Source organism: Ahaetulla prasina, chromosome 11, assembly GCF_028640845.1.
Source record: "Ahaetulla prasina isolate Xishuangbanna chromosome 11, ASM2864084v1, whole genome shotgun sequence".
NCBI lineage: Eukaryota > Metazoa > Chordata > Lepidosauria > Squamata > Colubridae > Ahaetulla > Ahaetulla prasina.
This window is the reverse complement of record NC_080549.1, coordinates 21308969-21330328: the sequence shown is the minus strand read 5'-3', so window position 1 is coordinate 21330328 and position 21360 is coordinate 21308969.

The following is a 21360-nucleotide window of genomic DNA, read 5'->3' as shown; positions in this document are numbered from 1 at the left end:
AAAGACCTGTGGACTTCAGCTCTCAAAATTTCCCAGCCAGCATGGCTGACTGGAAATTCTGAGGATCGAAGTCCAGAAGTTTCCAACATTGGACATCTCTGCTTTAAATGGAACATGGAGAAAACCTTTTTAAAGTAAGGGGGCTCATTGTAAATCGTTCGCAGTCATTCACTTCCTTCACAGAAATTGCCTTTCCAGATGCCTAAAATAATATATGAGCCAGAGGTTATGAGTGGCTTGTGATCAATTGTATCACAGTTCTGAATTTCAGGAAATGCCATGTTGTGTGAAATTCTCCCTTCCCAAGTTTAATTGCTCCAACAAGATGATCCCAGGCCTAAAGAAAACTGGTTCAAAGGAACATCTGAATTAAAATAGACACAAGGGAAAAACTTATTTTGGGTTGTACTGCCACTAATGAAATAATAGCCGATAATCAATCAATCAATCGGAGTTTTTTTATATCTGAAAATGGTGTAAGAACTTTTCACCATTTTAGCTGGATGATTCAAGCTTTCCATATAGTTTTCATTACTACGGCTATACATTTGATAAACGCCACAAGCCTCATATCCCCAGAGAACTAAAAGAATTTAGACTCTCCTAATCATTGTTAATGTTCTTTGACTGTCTTCTCCAAGGTAGTTCTGGCTATGGCCAAATAGGAGCCATGGTTTAACCAATTCGGCTTCTCAGAAAAGCTGGCTTATGTATGTTCTTTTACCTTACAAGTTATGATTGGAACTGGAGAAAGCCTTAAGGAAAGAAGAATTGAAATCTGGAGACAGTGTTAACTGTGCAATTTGGAAAAAACTGTGAGCACCTTTTTGAATAATATAACTTAACCTTTGAAGAGAGCCTTCTCTGTATCTGTGTTTCTGAAACTGTCTGCAGCTATTTGGACTCTTGACTTCAGCTCTGATCCTTGGCTTTATGTATTGAGGTGGGGGAAGGGGGGAAGAGATACTGTAAGTGTTATTATGACACTCTCCCCAAGTCCCATAATACTTCTTGGAGCTCTTACAGAATTCCTGCCCCCCAAAAAACAATGGTGTAATCATTGGGACAAACACAATTTTCCCTTTCCCTGTTCCTTTAGCTCTGCTGGACTAAACTTAGCAGGTTTAAGGATCTTTAAGAATCTCTAAGACCTCTCATGCCGGAAGATTGATCCGGACGTATTAAGTGCTCATCATGATACCTTGCCTTAATCTTGGCACAACGCTAAAGTCAGCCCTGCAGATTGAAAGCTGCAAAACAAACCAAATGTGTGCCTTACCTGACTTGGCATACAGCTGAACCCAGATGAAGACAAAGCTGATTCTTTTATTCCTGGAATAAATTTAATTGATAAAGGAGACTATTCGTAGTTCATGGTTGAAATGAGGGGTACTTGGTGCTTTCTAAATTTGGTTTTTTTCTTGAAGACATTTCATTATCCAAACAATGTTACCCAAACTAGGTAACATTAGCAAGAAAGCAGCCAAGTTCAGAGAGCATCAAGGACTCTTCATATATTTAATCAAATACACTGTATTTTAACCCAGTTTTTAGAGCCACTATAAGTTATTTTCCACCCTCCAAGTCTTGAATTTGAGACATTTTCACTCCCGACCTATGCTGAAAAGGCAGAACACTCCCTTAATTATTTAGAAAAAAAGTAGCGATAGCAAAACCAAAGCATGTTGTTTTTTGTCTTTTCTACGGCAGAATCCTATCCTGGACAAAAAGAGTCTCAGAAGCGATTAGTAAACTTTTTCCATGAGACCACCTAGGGTATTAACCAAACACAGCAATTCATATTCTATGTGTTTGCGGGTCATTCAATATAGTTAGCTTTTGAAGCATGCATTTAATCCCAGGTGCTTCTGGAATTAAAACAGGAAATATTTACAGGGCTTTTCTTTCTAATTAGACTTTGTTTTCTCTGGCGGAAACAGGCAAACCTTTCTCTTTCTCCCAAAGATTAAAATCGTAACCCACAGCAAAGTCACTCTGTGTACTGCATGCTTTCCAGATGAAACAGCCCATGCAGCCAGCTCCCCTTTCTCCCGGCCTCATGTTATAGCAGACGGCATATGTTGGGGAGGGCGGGGGGAAGCACTCCTGTTACATAGCAGAAAGTCATGCGAGCAGTCAATAAACAAGGCACATTATCCAAACAGTGTTGGATAATGGTTGCAACTTTTTTTTTTGAGCAAAAGTACTGCTGAAGGGGCTCTGCTTTTGAAATGACTTACTGAACCTGAAAACGATGGTCAAGAGTTGAGAGTTTCAGTGGCCTTGGTGAGTTTCTGGCTACTTACGGGGGGGGGGCTCTCCAGAGCGGAGGGACAACTTCTCCAAGAGGGCCAGCTGTTCAAAAGACCCTCCCCTTTAGAGGTTTCTTTGAGAGCTTATGCACTGAACACAAATCACACTTGGCCAATAAAGAATTCTATTCTATTGGGGGCCCTTCCCTAAAATACTAACAGGAGTGGGAATTTGGTGCTTAGGGGGAAGACAGAATGAAAAATATAGAATTGGATATAGCCTAGAAATGTTTCTCTGTTAGAAACCTGCCTTTCCAATTTCTTAGGAGATAATTTCCCTGTCAGGTTTTCATTAAGATTACAGTATGTAGAATCTGTCTTTCCAATTTCTTCAGAATTTTTCCCCATGGGATGGCTGCATGGATGGACAGATAAATAAAAGAGATGGGAAGTCATGTAGTTTCATAAAGAGAAGAGGGCTGATGGTGTGTTTTTCTTTTAAAAATGCATTTCCTGTTCCATAGCCTTGGCTGCCCATACCTCCAAATCTGAAAATGCTCCAAAGGAAGATTTCCTTCTAGATCAGGGGTCTCCAACCTTGGTCCCTTTAAGACTTTTGGACTTCAACTCCCAGAGTTCCTCAGACAGCTTTGCTGGGAGTTGAAGTCAACAAGTCTTAAAGGGACCAAGGCTGGAGACCCCTGATCTAGATGTACTTGATGCTGAGCTAGCCGGTCTTCTCTTCTGCAGGAAACCCTCTACCATTTAAGACAAATCTCTTTTTGAAAGCCTCCAGTGAAGGAGCACCCACAACTTCTGAAGGCAAGCTATTGCACTGTTAATTGTTCTCACTGTTAGGAAATTCCTCCTTAGTTCTAGGTTGCTTCTCTCCTTGATTAGTTTCCATCCATTGGCTCTTATCTTGGCTTCTGGTGCTTCAGAGAACAGGTTGAACTCTTCTTTGTGGCAAAGCCTCTCAAATATTGGAACACTGATCATATCACCTCTAGTTTTTTAACAGATTAACAGAATTGGAAAGGACCTTGCAGGTCATTTAGTCCAACCCCCCGCCTAAGACCAGAAGAGCAGCCACCTGGTATGCATGCGTATGCCGGGAACATGATCTTCTGGTATCCAGCGTGTGCAGGTGCACTGGCCCGCTGGTCTTCGTGCGTGAATACATGCCAGAAACTGGAAAATCCGGGGCCGTGTGCACATGCATGCGCCAGAAACCAGAAGATCATCTTCCTGGCACATGCATGTGCACTGGGTGGCTGGTCTTCTGGTTTCCAGCGCTCTCTTGTGTGTGAAGACCAGCTGGCCAGTGCGCCAGAAGAGCAACGGGCAACTCCTTACGTGCCCAGAGAGATGGCTCTGCATGCCACTTCCGGCACATGTGCCATAGGTTCACCATCACGGCCCTACATCGTTTCTGACAGATGGCAGCCCAGTCTCTTCTTGAAATCTTCCCGCGATGGAGCTCACACAACTTCTGAAAGCAAGCTGGTCCATTGGTTGATTGCTCTCGCTATCAGAAAATGTCTCCTTGTTTAGTTTACATCCATTGTTTGTCTGGCCTTCAAGTGCTTTGGAGAATAGCTTAAACCCCCCTCCTCCTCTCTGTGGCAGCCTCTCAAATATTGGAACACTGCTATCATGGTCCTTCTTTTCATTAGACTAGCCATGCCCAGTTCCTGCAACCGCTCATCATATGTTTTAGCCTCCAGTTCCCTCATCATATTGGTTGCTCCTCTTTGCACTCTTTCTAGAGTCTCAACATCTTTTTTATAGTATGGTGACCAAACCTGGATGCAGTATTCTAGGTGTGGTTTAATTCTTTTCACAAAACTAGACAAACCCAATTCCTGCAACCATTTTTCATACGTTTAGACTCTAGCCCTCTAATCATCTTTGTTGATCTTTTCTGCACTCTTTCCAGAGTCTCTACATCTACCATTAACTCCTTTCCTGGTCCAGCAGAGAAGAATGAACCTTATACAAGAGACTTCACAATGAAACAGCTTTAGGATCGAACTAAGCTGTGGTCATCCAGTGAGAAATGGAAAGCAAACATGTAATTCAAAACCCTTCTAAATGTAACCAAAAACAAAACAAAACATACCCCACTATATTGCAGGCAGTCTTGATGGCAAAGATGTATCCCACAGAAAGCTGAGATGCTTTAAGGAAATGCTGGAATGCCATAAACATGATGTTTCAGGAGAAGTGCTGGCCATTTCCATCATTTTCCCCATCAGAGATGACAATACTGATACTATAGACCAGGGATGTCCAAACTTGGTCCCTTTAAGACTTGTGGACTTCAACTCCCAGAGTTCCTCAGCCAGCTTTGCTGGCTGAGGGACTCTGGGAGTTGAAGTCCACAAGTCTTAAAGGGACCAAGTTTGGACATCCCTGCTATAGACCAATTCGGGGTCTAGACAGCCCAATCAGAGGACAAAAACAATTATTAGTTTTGGTTCAGCAGACATTAGCAGAGGATGGAGGAAGATTTTAAGATTTCCATTTAAGACTGTGATTGTTAACCACAGATTGCCAGATCCCAAGAATATATGTCAAGATTACATCCATGTTCTTTAAATGCCCTTCTCCTTATGCCTTCCCCTTTGCCATCTCTTCACACTACAGGCTAAAGTAGAGATGAACAACCAAGGGAGCAATGTAATTTTTCATCCAACAGAGCAGAATGATAGATTGTACATTCACCATCTTGAAGTGTGAGATGGTAATTCCAGACCAATGATCAAATTAGGCCAATGGAGGCTCAGGCCGTGGTTTCCCTGTTCAAAAGATGGGCCATTTCTCTCCTGAGGCTTAACTTGTCTAATATTTACAGACTTTATTTTTTCAGATGAGTAGGTCTGTATTTTTCCCCACCCCCTTGTGAGACCATTTTGGATGGGCTTGCTGATCTGTAGCCGCTTGAAATGCCAGCTCTTTCTCCTTTTCTGTCATGTCTGCATTGATGGGTGAGCCCTTTGCACTCTGAACAGTGACAGATTTATGAATTTTAACTACGGAAACCTGCTTTCTTATTACCTGCAGCCACCACTTATTTTTCAACTGAGTTGGCAAAACCAACTTCTCTGTGTTTTATTTTTCTTAGGGAAAAATCAGCGTTATGTTTATAAGTCTGCTTTCTTTTTCAATTTAACAATGACGTTGTATTACCAAACCTTCCTTGCACGCATGTGTGGGAATCTACTCAATTCTTCTACTTCGTTAGACTTGCCCCTTCGCTTAGGGTATTTAATAAGCCAGGACTCATTTAGTTCGTAGGTCACAGTGTTTCCTGGTGAGTTACTGACAAATCTTGTTGACATTTTTCAAAAAGTTTGGTCGTATGGTATGAGTGGATGTTGGATTAGGAGAAATTATTCTCTTTGGCACAGTAGAAGGGGTAGAAACACTGGCGGATAATGGTGGATAAATGGGATTGAAGAGAACATTGGAATATCTAAAAGAACTATAAATAATCAGGTGCAAGTCAAGATGTGGTTCAACTTGATGGTTCATCCCTAATTAATCCATTGAGGAGCTATATTGTCCTCTCTTGTTCACTGCATGTCCAACACTGGTGAGCATGTTTTGCTAATCGCCAGGCTATACTTACATTTTGCATGATCCTCTGTAATAAGTCAATTTACCTGCTGCCCCCTTATAGGAACCTCTGCTAAATGTGTACAGCAGTAGTAGGTGAAAGGGATAGAATAGAACACAGAATAATAAAGTTGGAAGGGACCTTGGAAGACTTCTAGTCCAACCAACTGCTCAAGTGGGAACCTTATGGCAAAAGACTGTCCTTAAAAATCTCCAATGATGGAGCACCGACAACTTCTGGAGGCAGAATATCTCTGAAATTGAACCTTGATGCTTGGTGACTGGCATGTATTTATGATGGCTGCAGCATCCCAAGGTCCTGCACCAGGCTACAATGGGAAGCAACATCCTTGATTGCTTTTTACAGCTTATGTCAACCTTCACCTATAGGTAATCCTCGTTTTATGACCACAATTGAGCCCAAACTTTCTGCTACTAAGCAAGACAGTTGTTAAGTGAATTTTGTCCAATTTTACAGTTGTTAAATGACTCACTATAGTTAAAAGTTATAGTTAAGATCCTGGGACACTGCAACCATCATAAATATGAGTCAGTTGCTGAGTATCTGAATTTTTATTACATGATGTTGCAGTGGTGTAAAAAATGGTCAGAACTCAAATGGACATGAAATACATGAATATGAATATGTGAAACATATGAAGAACAGCTGCAGGATTTGGGTGGCTAGTCTAGAGAAAAGAAGAATTAGGGGTAACATGATAGCAGTATTCTAGTATTCATGAGTCTCCCACAAAAAGGAGGGGGTCAACTCATTTTCCAAAGCACCAGAAGGCTAAGACAGGAAACAATGGATGGAAACTAATCAAGGAGAGAAGCAAACTGGAATTAAGGTGAAACTTCCTAACAGTGAGGACTATTAACCAGTGGAACGACTTGCCTTCAGAAGTTGTGGAGGCTCCATCATTGAATGTTTTTAAGAAGGGATTGGACAGTCACTTGTCTGCAATGGTTAGGGTCTCCTGCTTAATTAAGCAAGGGGCTGGACTAGAAGACCTCCAGTCCCTTCCAGCTCTATTCTGATTCTGGTTCTGACTTCAACTCCCAAAATACCTGAGCCAGCTGCTGGCTGAGGTATTCTGGGTATTGAAGTCCAATGGCCAAGAATGGAGACCCCTAGCTTAAAGAAAACAACCTTCTTGCAGGCCTGGTTGTGAAGATAAAAATCTGCAGAGGTCTCAATACAGTTTGCAGAATTTGCTCCTGCCAGAACAGGAGAGCAAATGCCTTAAATATGCCTGTGAAAATGACTCTAATTCATTGAACAGACACAAAAGGCTTTGCCTAAGGGCCAAGTTATAAGTGCAATGTCTCCTTTCCAAGTAAGTCTGGTGGAACAACTCCTTGTTTACAAGCTGTTATACGTCACTCTTTGGAGCCTACTTTAAATCAGTGCCCAGTTCCATTTAAGCGTATTAACTTTGCAAGATTTATTAGCGGAACATGCAGGATATATACTATGCAGTGTCAAGGTGTACTTTTACAAACTTAAAAGTCATTAATTGTAAATGGGCAACTTTTATTGGTATTAATAAAGGAGAATATTTGTAGCTCAGGGTTGACATGAGGAGTCCTTGGTGCTCTCTGAGCTTGCTTGTTTTCTTGCAGACGTTTCATGACCCAAACTAGGTAACATCATCAGTGCTAGTAAGGAGTGGTGTTTGCTGTCAATTTATATTCTGGTGTTTTGCCTGTCAGTGTTGGTGGGGGGGGGCGGTCTTAGAGGTTCTTCGGTTGGGCTGTTTGCTGCTGGCTTTTTTGGGGATGTTTCTTGATTGGGATACTGTTCACTTGACTGTTGGTTTGAAGTTAACCTTGGAGTTAATCTATGCTGATCTGGGTGCTGATTGCTGGTGGAGAGGGGCTGGAATCTCTTTTGTTCTCTTTTGGGCTGGGTGATTGTCTCTTTTGCCATAATCTGTAGATGTTGTTAATTTTTATTTTATTTATTTTGTCACAACGTCATACAAAAAGATTATATAATATATACACATATAAACATATATAGGAAGGAGAAAAGAAAAACAATAGGACAGGAACGGTAGGCACGTTTGTGCGCTTATGCACGCCCCTTATGGTCCTCTTAGGAATGGGGTGAGGTCAATAGTAGAAAGTTTTTGGTTAAGGCTTTTAGGATTATGGGAAGAGACCACAGAGTCAGGTAAGGTATTCCAAGCACTGATGATTCTGTTGCAGAAGTCATATTTTCTGCAATCTAGATTAGAGCGGTTTACATTAAGTTTAAATCTATTGGTTGCCCTTGTATTATTGCAATTAAAGCTGAAGTAGTCTTTGACAGGAAGGACATTACAATAGATGATTCTGTGAGTTAAACTTAGGTCTTGTCGAAGGCCACGGAGTTCCAAGATTTCTAAGCCTAGGATTTCAAGTCTGGTGGGATAAGGTATTTTATTGTTTTCAGAGGACTGGAGAACTCTTCTTGTAAAATATCTTGTAAAATGTGTCTATTGATGGTGGGTTTTTCAGAGTGCCAGGCTTCTAGAAATTCCCTGGCATTTTTGGACTTCGCTTGGTCTAGGATGGTCACATTTTCCCAATTGAAACTTGTGTTAAATTTGTCTGTATGTTGTGAAATTAAGTACTTTTCATCATGCCTTCTTACTGCTAGCTCGTGGATGTGTTCTGCCAATCTTCTGCCTGTTTGCCCTATATGGTGGTTGTAATGTTGCAGTCCTTACATTGTATGTTATAGATCAGGGGTCTCCAACCTTGGCAACTTTAAGCCTTGTGGACTTCAACTCCCAGAGTTCCTCAACCAGCAAAGCTGAGGAATTCTAGGAGTTGAAGTCCACAAGTCTTAAAGTTGCCAAGGTTGGAGACCCCTGTTATAGATGACTCCCAGTGGTGGGATTCAGCCAGTTCACACCACTTTGGGAGAATCGGTTATTAACTTTCTGAGCAGTTTGGCAAACTGGTTGTTGGAAGAAATCATTAGGGCAGAGAACCGGTTGTTAAATTACTTGAATCCCACCACTGATGACTCCTGTTTTTTTCTTCTGGGGTTGTTAGCCTGGTTACGATGTTTTGAAGGGCTTTAGTTGGCTTGTGTGCTATGCTGATTCCATGTGGTTGTTTTAGGACCAATTAGAGAGATTATCACCCAGCCCCAAAAAGGAACAAAAAGACCCAAGCCTCTCTCCACCAGCACCCAGCACCTAGATCAGCATAAATTAACTCCAAAGTTAATTCAAATCAGGCCAACAATCAAGTAAACAAGACCCCAAATCAAGAAGCCAACAGCAAGCAGCCCAATCAAAGAATCTCTAAGACCGCCCCCACCCATCCAGACAGGCAAGCCACCAGAATATAAACTGGCAGCAACCAGCACTCCTTATAGCACTGACAACATTACCTAGTTTGGCTAATGAAACTTCTGCAAGACGTCTGCACGCTCAGAGAGCACCAAGGATCCCTCATATTATTGGTATTGCTTATGTTAATTTATACATGCACACATAGACACGCCCGGAGGGCAACCTTAATGTCATTTTTATTACATTTTTTCCATGTAATAGCACACCTTTTTCCTTTCTGTGCAAAGAGAAAGAAATGATAAGTGGGATTGATTTAAAGCCACTAAATTCACTTTTTAATATAATCACATGCCAAGATTCTTGCAGGTCAAATGAATGGATGGTTCTAAAATATAAACATTTCACTTCTATTAAAAACATATCACATTATCCCCTCGTCAGTCAGTTATACCTTGATTGCTTCATCAATATTTTGATAGTCCCGTGTTGTTGTTTTTTAAAAAAAAGGGTACACTGCTTGGAATATAATTAAAACATAACTGTAGTTCCATTACAGTATCCAGTATCTTAATATTTTTCATTCCAGTATCTAATCTCTTTTATAAACAGATGCATGAGCCAACTAATTAAGTCATAACTGTATTTTTTAAAAGGAACAGCCTGACCTTGCTGTAAATTATCACACAGGACAGAATTTTATTTTTTCCAGTTTAAAACATAATTTTCATTTTGGAGAGAGAGGTGGGAGAGGGAAAGCTTAAAATGGATCAAGAATGCTAATTATTAAACATTATATGGCATCGTTCAGGTGCCCCAAGACATTAGGTGAAGACCACTTGCTTGCAGAAGAACTAAAATACAGAGGGTCCTCAACTTACAACTACAACTGGGTCCCAAATTTCTGGTGCTAAGCAAGATGGCTGTTAAGTGAATTTTGCCCCATTCTACCCTTTTGCCATGGTTGTTAAGCGAATCACTGCAGTTGTTCAGTGAATCATGTGGTCATTAAGCGAATCTGGCTTCCCCTATTGACTTTGCTTGTTGGAAGCCGGGTGGGAAGGTCACAAATGGTGATCAATGACTCCAGGATAGTGCAACTGTCATAAATATGTGCCAGTTGCCAAGTGCCCAAACTTTGATCACATGACCATGTGGATGTTGCACTTTTTTTTAGTGCCATTGTAATGCTCAAACAGTCACTAAACAATAATTATAAGTCAAGGACTACCTATAGCGTCCAAAGCTACTTGTCAGGGTCCAACAAATAAATCTCTATTAGAAGTAAGATTCAAATATGAGCCTGCTGTGTGCTGCAGTTGCCAAAAAAGCCAATGCAATCCTAGGCTGCATTAACAGAGGGATAAAATCAAGATCGCATGAATAGATAGAATTTTTTAGAATAGAATTTTTTTAGAATAGAATTTTTTTTTTTATTGGCCAAGTGTGATTGGACACACAAGGAATTTGTCTTGGTGCATATGCTCTCAGTGTACATAAAAGAAAAGATACGTTCATCAAGGTACAACATTTACAACACAATTGATGGTCAATATATCAATATAAATCATAAGGATTGCCAGCAACAAGTTATAGTCATACAGTCATAAGTGGAAAGAGATTGGTGATGGGAACTATGAGAAGATTAATAGTAGTGCAGATTCAGTAAATAGTTTGACAGTGTTGATGGAATTATTTGTTTAGCAGAGTGATGGCCTTCGGGAAAAAACTGTTCTTGTGTCTAGTTGTTCTGGTGTGCAGTGCTCTATAGCATCGTTTTGAGGGTAGGAGTTGAAACAGTTTATGTCCAGGATGCGAGGGGTCTGTAAATATTTTCACAGCCCTCTTCTTGATTCGTGCAGTATACAGGTCCTCAATGGAAGGCAGGCTGGTAGCAATTATTTTTTCTGCAGTTCTAATTATCCTCTGAAGTCTGTGTTTTTCTTGTTGGGTTGCAGAACCGAACCAGACAGTTATAGAGGTGCAAATGACAGACTCAATAATTCCTCTGTAGAACTGAATCAGCAGCTCCTTGGGCAGTTTGAGCTTACTGAGTTGGCGCAGAAAGAACATTCTTTGCTGTCCTTTTTTAATGATGTTTTTGATGTTAGCTGTCCATTTTAGATCTTGCGATATGATAGAACCTAGAAATTTGAAGGTTTCTACTGTTGATACTGTGTTGTCTAGTATTGTGAGAGGTGGAAGTATGGAAGGGTTTCTCCTAAAGTCTACCACCATTTCTACGGTTTTGAGTAGAAATGGTGGTAGACTTTAGGAAGTTCTAATGCTCCCTTATGATGCCTCGGTAAAACCACATTTGGAATATTGCATCCAGTTTTGGTCGCCATGATATAAAAAAGGTTGAGACTCTGGGAAGAGTGCAGAGAGGAGCAATAAAGATGATTAAGGGAACTGGAGGCTAAAACATATGAAGAATGGTCGCAGGAACTGGGTATGTCTAGTTTAACGAAAAGGACTAGCTTTGACATGACATGATAGCAGTGTTCCAATATCTCAGGGGTTGCCACAAAGAAGAGGGAGTCAAGCTATTCTCCAAAGCATCTGAAGGCAGGACAAGAAGCAGTGGGTGGAAACTAATCAAGGAGAGAGCAACTTTAAGGAGAAATTTCCTGACAGTTAGAACAATTAATCAGTGGAATTATTTATTTTATTTTATTTTATTTTATTTATTTATTTATTTGTTTATTTTATCAAACACAATAGTATATATACGTATAAGCATGAAATAACCCTACAAATTGGATACAATCAAGGGGAACATTTGGACAGGAATGGTAGGCACTCTTGTGCTCTTATGCACGCCCCTTACAGACCTCTTAGGAATGGGGTGAGGTCAGTAGTAGATAGTCTTTGGTTAAAGCTTTGGGGATTTTGGGAAGAGACCGCAGAGTCTGGTAGTGCATTCCAGGCATTAACAATTCTGTTACTGAAGTCATATTTTCTGCAATCAAGATTGGAGCGGTTCACATTAAGTTTAAATCTATTGTGTGCTTGTGTATTGTTGCAATTGAAGCTGGAATAGTCTTCGACAGGAAGGACATTGTAATAGATGATTCTATGAGTTATACTCAGGTCATGCCGAAGGCAGCGGAGTTCTAAATTTTTGCCTCCAGAAGTTGTGGGTGCTCCAACACTGGAAGTTTTTAAGAAGAGATTAGACAGCCATTTGTCTGAAATGGCGTAGGGTTTCCTGCTTGAGCAAGAGGTTGGATTGGAAGACCTTCAAAGTCCCTTCCGACTCTGTTATTCTGTTAAATGGAAGATCATGAACTTTGCAATAACAGAACAACAGAATAAAATGAAAGAACCCCTCTTTAAAATAACCTGTTTCCCCAAAAATAAGACCTATCCCCCCAAAAAAAGCCCTAGCACATTTTTATGCATGCACCTAATATAAGCACTACCCTCCAAATAGGCCCTACTTAAGAGCCTGCACAGCTGGCTGGATGCCCATTCTATCTGGGTGCTCACGGTGGCGCAGCCACAAGGTGAGACAGGCTGGTGGTGGACCTGCCCCATGCAACCCGCACTGGCTTACATCCAGGCCCCCACAGCCAGGCCATCCACGCCCCAGGGGTGAAATCTAAAAATTTTCCCTACCGGTTCTGTGGGTGTGGCTTAATTGTTGGGTGTGGCTTGGTGGTCAGATGACCGGGTGGGCGTGGCCAATAACAAAAAATAATAAAAATAATAAAGTACACAAAACAATAAGAGGTACCAAAAACCAACTTTCACACTTTACACACACACAACACAACACAACTGACTCACACACAATGTAAAAGCAGCTGCACCTCACCCAAAATGGCCCCTGCAATAAGCAGGAAACTCACACAGCCACAAAAAGTCCAAAAACCAACTTTCACACTTTACACACACACACACACAACACAACACAACTGACTCACACACACACAAAATGCCACATACAGCTTTGTGAGATTTTGTGTTTTTGTGTAGTTAGAGTGAAACACTACAGAAACACACCAAACCTCAGAAAGCTGCACAAATATTTTATTTTATTATTTTATTTTATTTATATTTTTAGATAAAAGCAGCTAAATTTAAAACTTCCTTAACTTTAAATTGCTATGTCTAAAAAAAAAATAAAACTCCTAAAAAAAAACCCCAATTAACTATTTTTTTAAAGCTCCCCCCTTACTTACCCAATTCAAGGCAGGCAGCTTGAGTTGCTCACCAATGAGATGGATTGCAGGCAGGCAGATTCAGTTGCTAGCTGATGCAATTGATTGCAGTAGCCGAAGCAAGGCTTAGCGAGCCCGAAAGAAGCAGCAAGTAGGCAAATGGGGACCGGGCAATTGGGTGGGCGTAGCCCGGGGGGGTGGGAAGCAGGGATTTTTGCTACCAGTTCTTTGAACTACCCACCCGCATTGATACCGGATCGCCAGATACAGTCCGAACCGGGAGCATTTCAGCCCTGCCATGCCCTGACACCTGCCTCACGGCAGTAGCGCCAGCAGCTATGTGCAGCAGGAGCCCACATGGCCAGCCACCCACTTCTGCTTTCTCGCAGCCGCAATGGAGCAGGAGGCTGAGCGGTGTGCTGGTGCCGCAGCTGCGAGGCAAGGCAGGTGTCAGGGCATGGATGGCCTGGCTGTGGGGGCCCTGAGGTAAGCCAGTGCAGGGTGTGTGGGGCAGCACCCGCCACAAGCAAGCAGAAGTGGGCCTCCTGTACATGGGGGGAGGGAAAACAAGCACCCCCCAAAATAAGCCCTAGTGCTTATTTTGGGGCCCAAAAGAAAATAAGACCCAGTCTTATTTTTGGGGAAACCACAGGTACTTGATTTTAAAAAAAAAAACTATTTTGATTTGGTGGGACTTTGTACACTTTTGTTTGTGATTTTTAAATGTGTTATTCGACAGCCTGCACTTTTGCAATGCAATAATGGGCTGCGGAGGGAGGAGAAATCTTCCACCCAACAGCAGGGGAAAAAAAATATCCTGAATTAGAACCTATTTTCTCCAAGGAGGAGCTCCTCTCAAAAGCAAGATCCCTTATAGCTCATGTGGCTTGATGACTCATGCAAGGAGAATGCTTGCTAGGAAATTCCATACACTTTAAATCACAAAGTGGATCTGTGCATGCAAGCATCAGTGTGGGATGCCGCACCAGGAAGGGGGAAGAGGGAGAGAATCACCTTTTTCATCTGAATCTGTTTCTACCTTCACACCAGGAGCTCACCCAGAGGTTGTGCAAGGTAGAAAAGTTGGAGATTTGGCCATTTGTTCAAAGCAGGGATTTCTCCGCCATCACCCTGCCACCCCCAAGCCCATTGAAGAAATGGGAGCTTCCCACCACCCCCTTCAGATCTGGAAAGATAAGAAAAGTTTTTGTTTTGGGGGGGAAAATCCTGAAAGAGGCCTTTTTTTTAAAAAAAAATTGAATTTATATCCTGCCCTTCTCCGAAGACTCAGGGCGGCTTACACTGTGTTAAGCAATAGTCTTCATCCATTTGTATATTATATACAAAGTCAACTTTTTTATTGCCCCCAACAATCTGGGTCCTCATTTTACCTACCTTATAAAGGATGGAAGGCTGAGTCAACCTTGGGCCTGGTGGGACTAGAACCTGCAGTAATTGCAAGCAGCTGTGTTAATAACAGACAGACTTAGTCTGCTGAGCCACCAGAGGCCCCTGCTGAGCCACCAGAGGTCTTTGATTTTTAAAGGATCTTCCCCTCCCTTTTCTAAAAGAACGAGAGAGTTACTCGCTGAGCGAGCTTTAGGGAAGTGTCTCCTTCTGCCAGCCCACATAGGCCCCAGGCAGCAGCTTTGCAAACTGGAGAGGAGAAGATAACACAGCTGGGTGGTCTCAAGCCCAACTCTCCAAACTGGATTGCAGCAAAGAGTCTCAGTACCATCCCATCTCCTTTTACCTCCATGCATCACCGAGTGAACTATGGCGGCTGGGTGGTGATGGAAGGAGATCAGAATGAATTCATCCCCAAAATGGAAAAGCATCTTTGTCAGTCCTCACTGGGCAAGGGTAAAATCAGATCATCTCAAAATAACAGAGTTGGAAGGGACCTTGGTCTTCTAGTGCAGGGGTCTCCAACTTTGGCCACTTTAAGACTTGTGGACTTCAACTCCCAAAGCTGGCTGAGGAACTCTGGGAGTTGAAGTCCACAAGTCTTAAAGGGGCCAAGGTTGGAGACCCCTGTTCTAGTCCAACTCCCTGCTCAAACCAGGGGACCCTATATACAATGGCTGTCCAGTTTCTTCTTGAAAACCAGGGGTGGGATTCAAATAATTTAACAACTGGTTCTCTGCCCTAATGATTTCTTCCAACGATCAGTTCACCAAACTGCTCAGAAAGTTAACAACCGGTTCTCCCAAAGTGGTGCGAACTGGCTGAATCCCACCACTGTTGAAAACCCCCAGTGATGGGGCAACCCACAACTTCTGGTGGCAAACCATTTCATCCATTTCCTGGGTTTGCACAATGCATCGAGCGATCAACCAATGAAATGGATCCCATGCTGAGCCATCGAAAGACCAAACAATCCCACCCCCCCAACTAACCAAGTTTAATACCAACTGAGATTAGCACATTTTGTAAAGGCAGCCAGCTTTATGTTGTGCAATTTCCCTTATGGCTTTATGTTGTGCAATTTCATTTATTTTCTGAAATTTGCTTAGTTTTTTGTTATGAGAAAGAAACATCGAGGTGAATTCTAGGAAAACAGTTTCTAACACTAAGAGTGACTGGATAGTAGAACCAACAAAGAAAAGGAATGAGTGCTTTCCAGGGGTGAAATGCTCCCAGTTCGGACCGGCTCGTGCGATCCGGTAGCGATGGCGGCTGCTGGTTTGGAGGACCGGTAGCAAAAATTCCTGCCCCCCCCCGCCTCTGCTGAGCCGTACCATTAGCAGAGGGTTTTTTTTTACTTTTAAAAGCCGGTTTTTCTTCAGCCAAAACATGCCTTTAAAAGTAAGAAAAAGCCTTTGAGGATCCCGCCCCTCAGCTGAGATTGGCAGAGCCTTTAAACTTAAAAAAAAATAAAATTAAAGTCTCCTCTGGCGATCTCACCTGAGTTCCTCATCAGCAGAACCTTACTTGTACTCTTACTTGTAGAAAACATGTTTTCTACAAGTAAGAGTAGAGATTCTAAGGCACTTACCTGATTACTGATGAACGCATGGCTTTTTTCCCAGCCCAAAAGCAATCAATCAGACAGAATCAATTGCTTAGCTAATCTATTTCCTCAGTGATCAACTAATGCTGGCTGGCTTTGCTGGCTGAGGAACTCTGGGAATTGAAGTCCACAATAAAATAAAATATTTGTGCAGCTTTCTGAGATTTGTTGTGTTTCTGTAGTGTTTCACTCTAACTACACAAACACACAAAATCTCAGAAAGCTGTATGTGGCATTTTGTGTGAGTGTGTGTGTGTGTCAGTTGTGTGTGTGTAAAGTGTGAAAGTTGGTTTTTGAGCTTTTTGTGGCTGTGTGAAGTGTGAAGTGCAGCTGCTTTTACATTGTGTGTGAGTCAGTTGTGTTGTGTTGTGTTCTGTGTGTGTAAAGTGTTAAAGTTTGGTACCTCTTATTGTTTTTTATACTTAGTTTATTATTTTTATTATTTATTGTTATTGGCCACGCCCACCCAGTCATCTGACCACCAAGCCACACCCACCAATTAAGCCACACCCACAGAACCGGTAGGGAAAATTTTTAGATTTCACCCCTGGCACTTTCCCACCAATTTTAAGGCCCCCAGTGTCATTGATTGAGGTAGGCAGCTCTAGAAATGAAGGAAGGAAGGAAGGAAGGAAGGAAGATGTGTTCATGCCTAGGCTAACAGTTATCAGCCTAGGTGGCTTTAAGAAGGATTCATGGATGAACTAAGAGGTCAGATTTATGACCTCTATGGTTCTCTTCCAGTTCTAGGGTTCTATGAATGCCAATAGTTCCTAGGTGAAAAGGAAGCAAATAATATTTGTTATAAATAAAACCCAAAATTAATACCGACAGTTACTTTTGGAATTTCACTTCACCAAGTTTAAGTCTGATGTGTAGAAATGACAACAACAACAACAGGATTAGCGTCCCTTTAAGAGGTCTAACCAGTTTTGAAGCTGCTTCTTTATAGGGGGGGGGGGAAATGGAAACCCAAATACTTCCAGTCCATTCAGTGGCTCAACAATCCTGCCATTCCCTGAAGGCAAAACAAATGATGAAGCAACAGAAACTAAAGTCAGTAACCACCATTGTATTTGCATTACCCATCATTCTACGATAGGGCTGGGCAGATTTCCAGGTCCTGAGAGTTAATTTGATTTTTACAGAACTTGCAATTCATGTTAGATATGCACTGAGGTTTAAAGGGTGACTCAGGCAGCTCTCTGGTAAGCATTGGTGCATTGCACACATCTACACCTTCACAAATCCATGATTATTTTTTACATCTTCCTTTGTTTCACCAGGATACTTCAGGAATCCTTAAGTAATCTTTAAACCTTCTAGTGCAGTGATGGTTAATCTTTTTGGTGCCAAGTGCTCAAAGTATGCACTGAACCCTCAAAATGCAATCCCACTGCCCTCATGCATGTGCCCCACCCCGTGCATGCAAGTATGTCCCCTGCGCATGCGCGCTGCCCCCCACGCCCCGTTTTAACTTCCAGGTTGGTGCAGGAGACTTTCCAGGCCCAAAACGGGGTGTGGGGGTGCAAATATGTGAACTCCCAAAATGCAATGCCCCCTGCCCCCTGTGCATGTGTCCCGCCCCCTGTGCATGCATGCACATGTCCCCCGCATGCTCCCTACCCCCACGCATGTGCGGCAGAGTCCTCAAGACCAGCTGGCTGGCAGGTGGTGTGCGCACATGCATGGTAGAGCTGGGCTGGGGCGACGACTGCCCTCCCCCCAGGTGTGCCATCATGGTTCTAGTGAAAAAAGCACCAGGGTGACATGATTTGCAGTCTTCCAATACTTGAAGGGCTGCCACAAGGAAGAGGAAGCCAATTTGTTTACCAAAGCACCTGAAGGCAGGACAAGAAACAATGGGTGGGAACTAACCAACCTAGAACTGAGGAGAAAATTCCTGACAGTGAGAACAATTAATCAGTTGCCTTCGGAAGTTATGGGTGCCCCATCACTGGAGGCTTTTAAGAAGAGGCTGAATAAGCCATTTATCAGAAGTAGTAGCCGTTGAGAGCAGGAGGTTGGACAAGACCGCCAAAGTCCCTTTCAGCTGCTACTGCTACTGAAGTTGCTTTCACTGATGGACAAGACCCCTCCGGCTCGCTTTTTCCATCTGAGTCCATTGAGTCATCAAGCCATGTTTGTGGACATGCTGCCATCTTGTGGAGAAACAAAGTCATCTTAGTTTGTTACTTTGCTCACTCCGGGCTGTTTTCTTTTCTTTTCTTATTATTTTCTTTATTATTTTATTATTAATAATTAATTATTATTATTATTATTATTATTATTATTATTATTATTATTATTATTATTATTATTATTATTATTATTATTATTATTATTATTATTATTATTATTATTATTATTATTATTATTATTATTATTATTATTATTATTATTTTATGTTATATTATTTTTATCATATGTTTTATTATTTTTATTATTTTTATTATTTTATTATTAATAATTAATTATTATTATTATTATTATTTTAATTATTTAATTATTTAATTATTATTTTATGTTATATTATTTTTATTTTTAGTATTTATTTTATTCAGTTAATTTTATTCATTTGTACCCTGCCTTTATTATTTTTCAAACAACCCAAGGTGGCAAACATAGCCAATACATCTTCTCCTCCTATTTTCCCCACAATGAGAATTGTGTGAAGTGATTTGGGCTAAGAGAGGACTGGCCCAAGGTCACGCAGTTGGTTTTCATGGCTAAGGTAGGACCAGAACTCACCATCTCCTGATACTTATTTATTTATTTATTTAATTTATTCATACTTTTATACCGCCCTATCTCCCTAGGGACTCAGGGCGGTGTACAGCTTGGCCCAAAATCATCCAACTGGCTTTTGTGCCGAAGGCAGGACAAGAATTCATAGTCTCTTGGTGATTGTCAAGTCACCCAGCTGGCTTTCATGGCTAAAGCATGACTACAACTCATTATCTCCTGCATTCTAGCCTGCTTCCTTAACCACTTGAGTAGATTGGCTCTCTTTTTGCAGTACTTTTGGTGTTTGGGTAAGTTTTATTGGTCTGAAATTCCACTTGTCCTTTCCAACGACTCCTTTAGGCTTCACAGTCATGCCCATAATGCAGGTGAAGAATTGAGGCAAAGGAAGATCAGTGTGTATAGAGCTAGTATGTGAGGCTTACAGCAGGTGGCAGCAATTAGCAAGCTTGCAATGATAGGTGAGAATGGCCTTGGGGGGGTCTTCAGAAAAGACCCTCCCTAATTTCTTGAACTGTAAAGGGGAGAGATGTACCTCTAGAAAGACTGATGTTAACCTTACAAGATAGATCAGACAGCAAACAGGACCAGGTGAGTTAATTCTACTTTTTTGTAAAGCTAATTAATTTTTCTTTCCAAATCTGAAAGTACTCCCTCCACCCCTTTACAACCCAAGAACCTAGGGTGGGTCTCCTCTGAAGCTCTTCCCCCATCCACATTCCTGCTGTGGGCTAAGTTGCCTTTTTGTAGACTATCAGGTTGAGCTGTAGGGAAGGGTCAAATGCATCATCAGTCTCTAGTCCCTTTGCGCCCACAAGAGATCTAAGTCCAACCAACCTTAAATTCCATTGACCTTTATCTACCACTAATTTTCTTCAACCATTAGTAGTTCAGATTCTTGTAGAGAGCTCAAGCTTGCAACAAACCTTTATATTCATTTGAACTGCCTGGAATTCCTGTGATAGAGTCAGGATAAAGCAATCAATGTTTCTTACCGTATTTCATAATTGCTTCCTTAACTCATATTGCTGGCTACAATCTGTCTAAAAAAAATGAAAGCTTGTAGCCTCACCCAGTTTTATAAAGTACTAGACAATCTGTGCCCTGTTGGGTCCTTACCTAAACAGTGAATCAGTATGACTGCAGGTGGGCAAAAAATCAGTGGGAGCAGAAGCAAGTTCTGATTTCCTACTGGCTTCCCCATTGACACTTTATGGGAAGCTGGCAGGGAGCATTGGAAATGATCATATTACCAGGGGTGATTGTGGTGCCATGGCAGCCCAGCAGGCTGAGCACTTAAGTGCCACAATTTTGCCAAATTTCAATCCCATAGGAATCATGGATTCCAGGTTTGGACACATTTTTTTAAGTTAGCCCAGTTGAGGTACATCGATTTAAAAATGATGGCCCTAAGATGCAGTATCTCACCCAACTGAAGGTTACAAACAGTCAAACAGATATAAGAGTTTTAATAGTACAGGTAGTCCTCGACTTATGACCCCAATTGAGTCCAAAATTTAGATTGCTAAATGAAACCTTTGTCAAGTGAGTTTTGCCCCATTTTATGACTTTTCTTGCCACTGTTGTTAGGTTGTTTTTGCAACCGTTTAGCAACGCGATGGTTATATGAATCTGGTTTTCCCATTGACTTTGCTTGTCAGAAGGGCCCAAAAGCAGATCACATGACTCCAGGACCCTGCGACTGTCATAAATATGAATCAGTTGCGAAGCATCTGAATTTTGATCATGTGACCATGGGGCTGCTGCAAGGGTCGTGTGAAAAACGGTCCCTTTTTTTCAGTGCCGTTTTAACTTTGGATGGTCACTAAATGAAATGTTGTAAGTTGAGGACTACCTGTATATAGATCAGGGGTCTCCAACCTTGTCAACTTTAAGACTTGTGGACTTCAACTCCCAGAGTTAAAGAGCTTTTGCTGGCTGAGGTACTCTAAGAGTTGAAGTCCACAAGTCTTAAAGTTGACAAGGTTGGAGACCCCTGATATAGATGATGAATGATGAATCTCTCTCCCCTAAAACGTTACACACAAAACAAACGCTGGCTTTACTTAATCAAGATTGGAGAAATCTGGTTTGATTCCTGTTTGAAACCTCTATTTGGTACCAATGTACAAACATGTATGAAATGTTCTCCACAGTTACCATGCAAGATATTCATAAGTAGTTTGACCCAGGGGCAGTTTCACTGGTAGGAACCACAATACACAAACAAAAATGTGCTGAACAACTGACAGGCAGCAAGCTATGAACGAAAA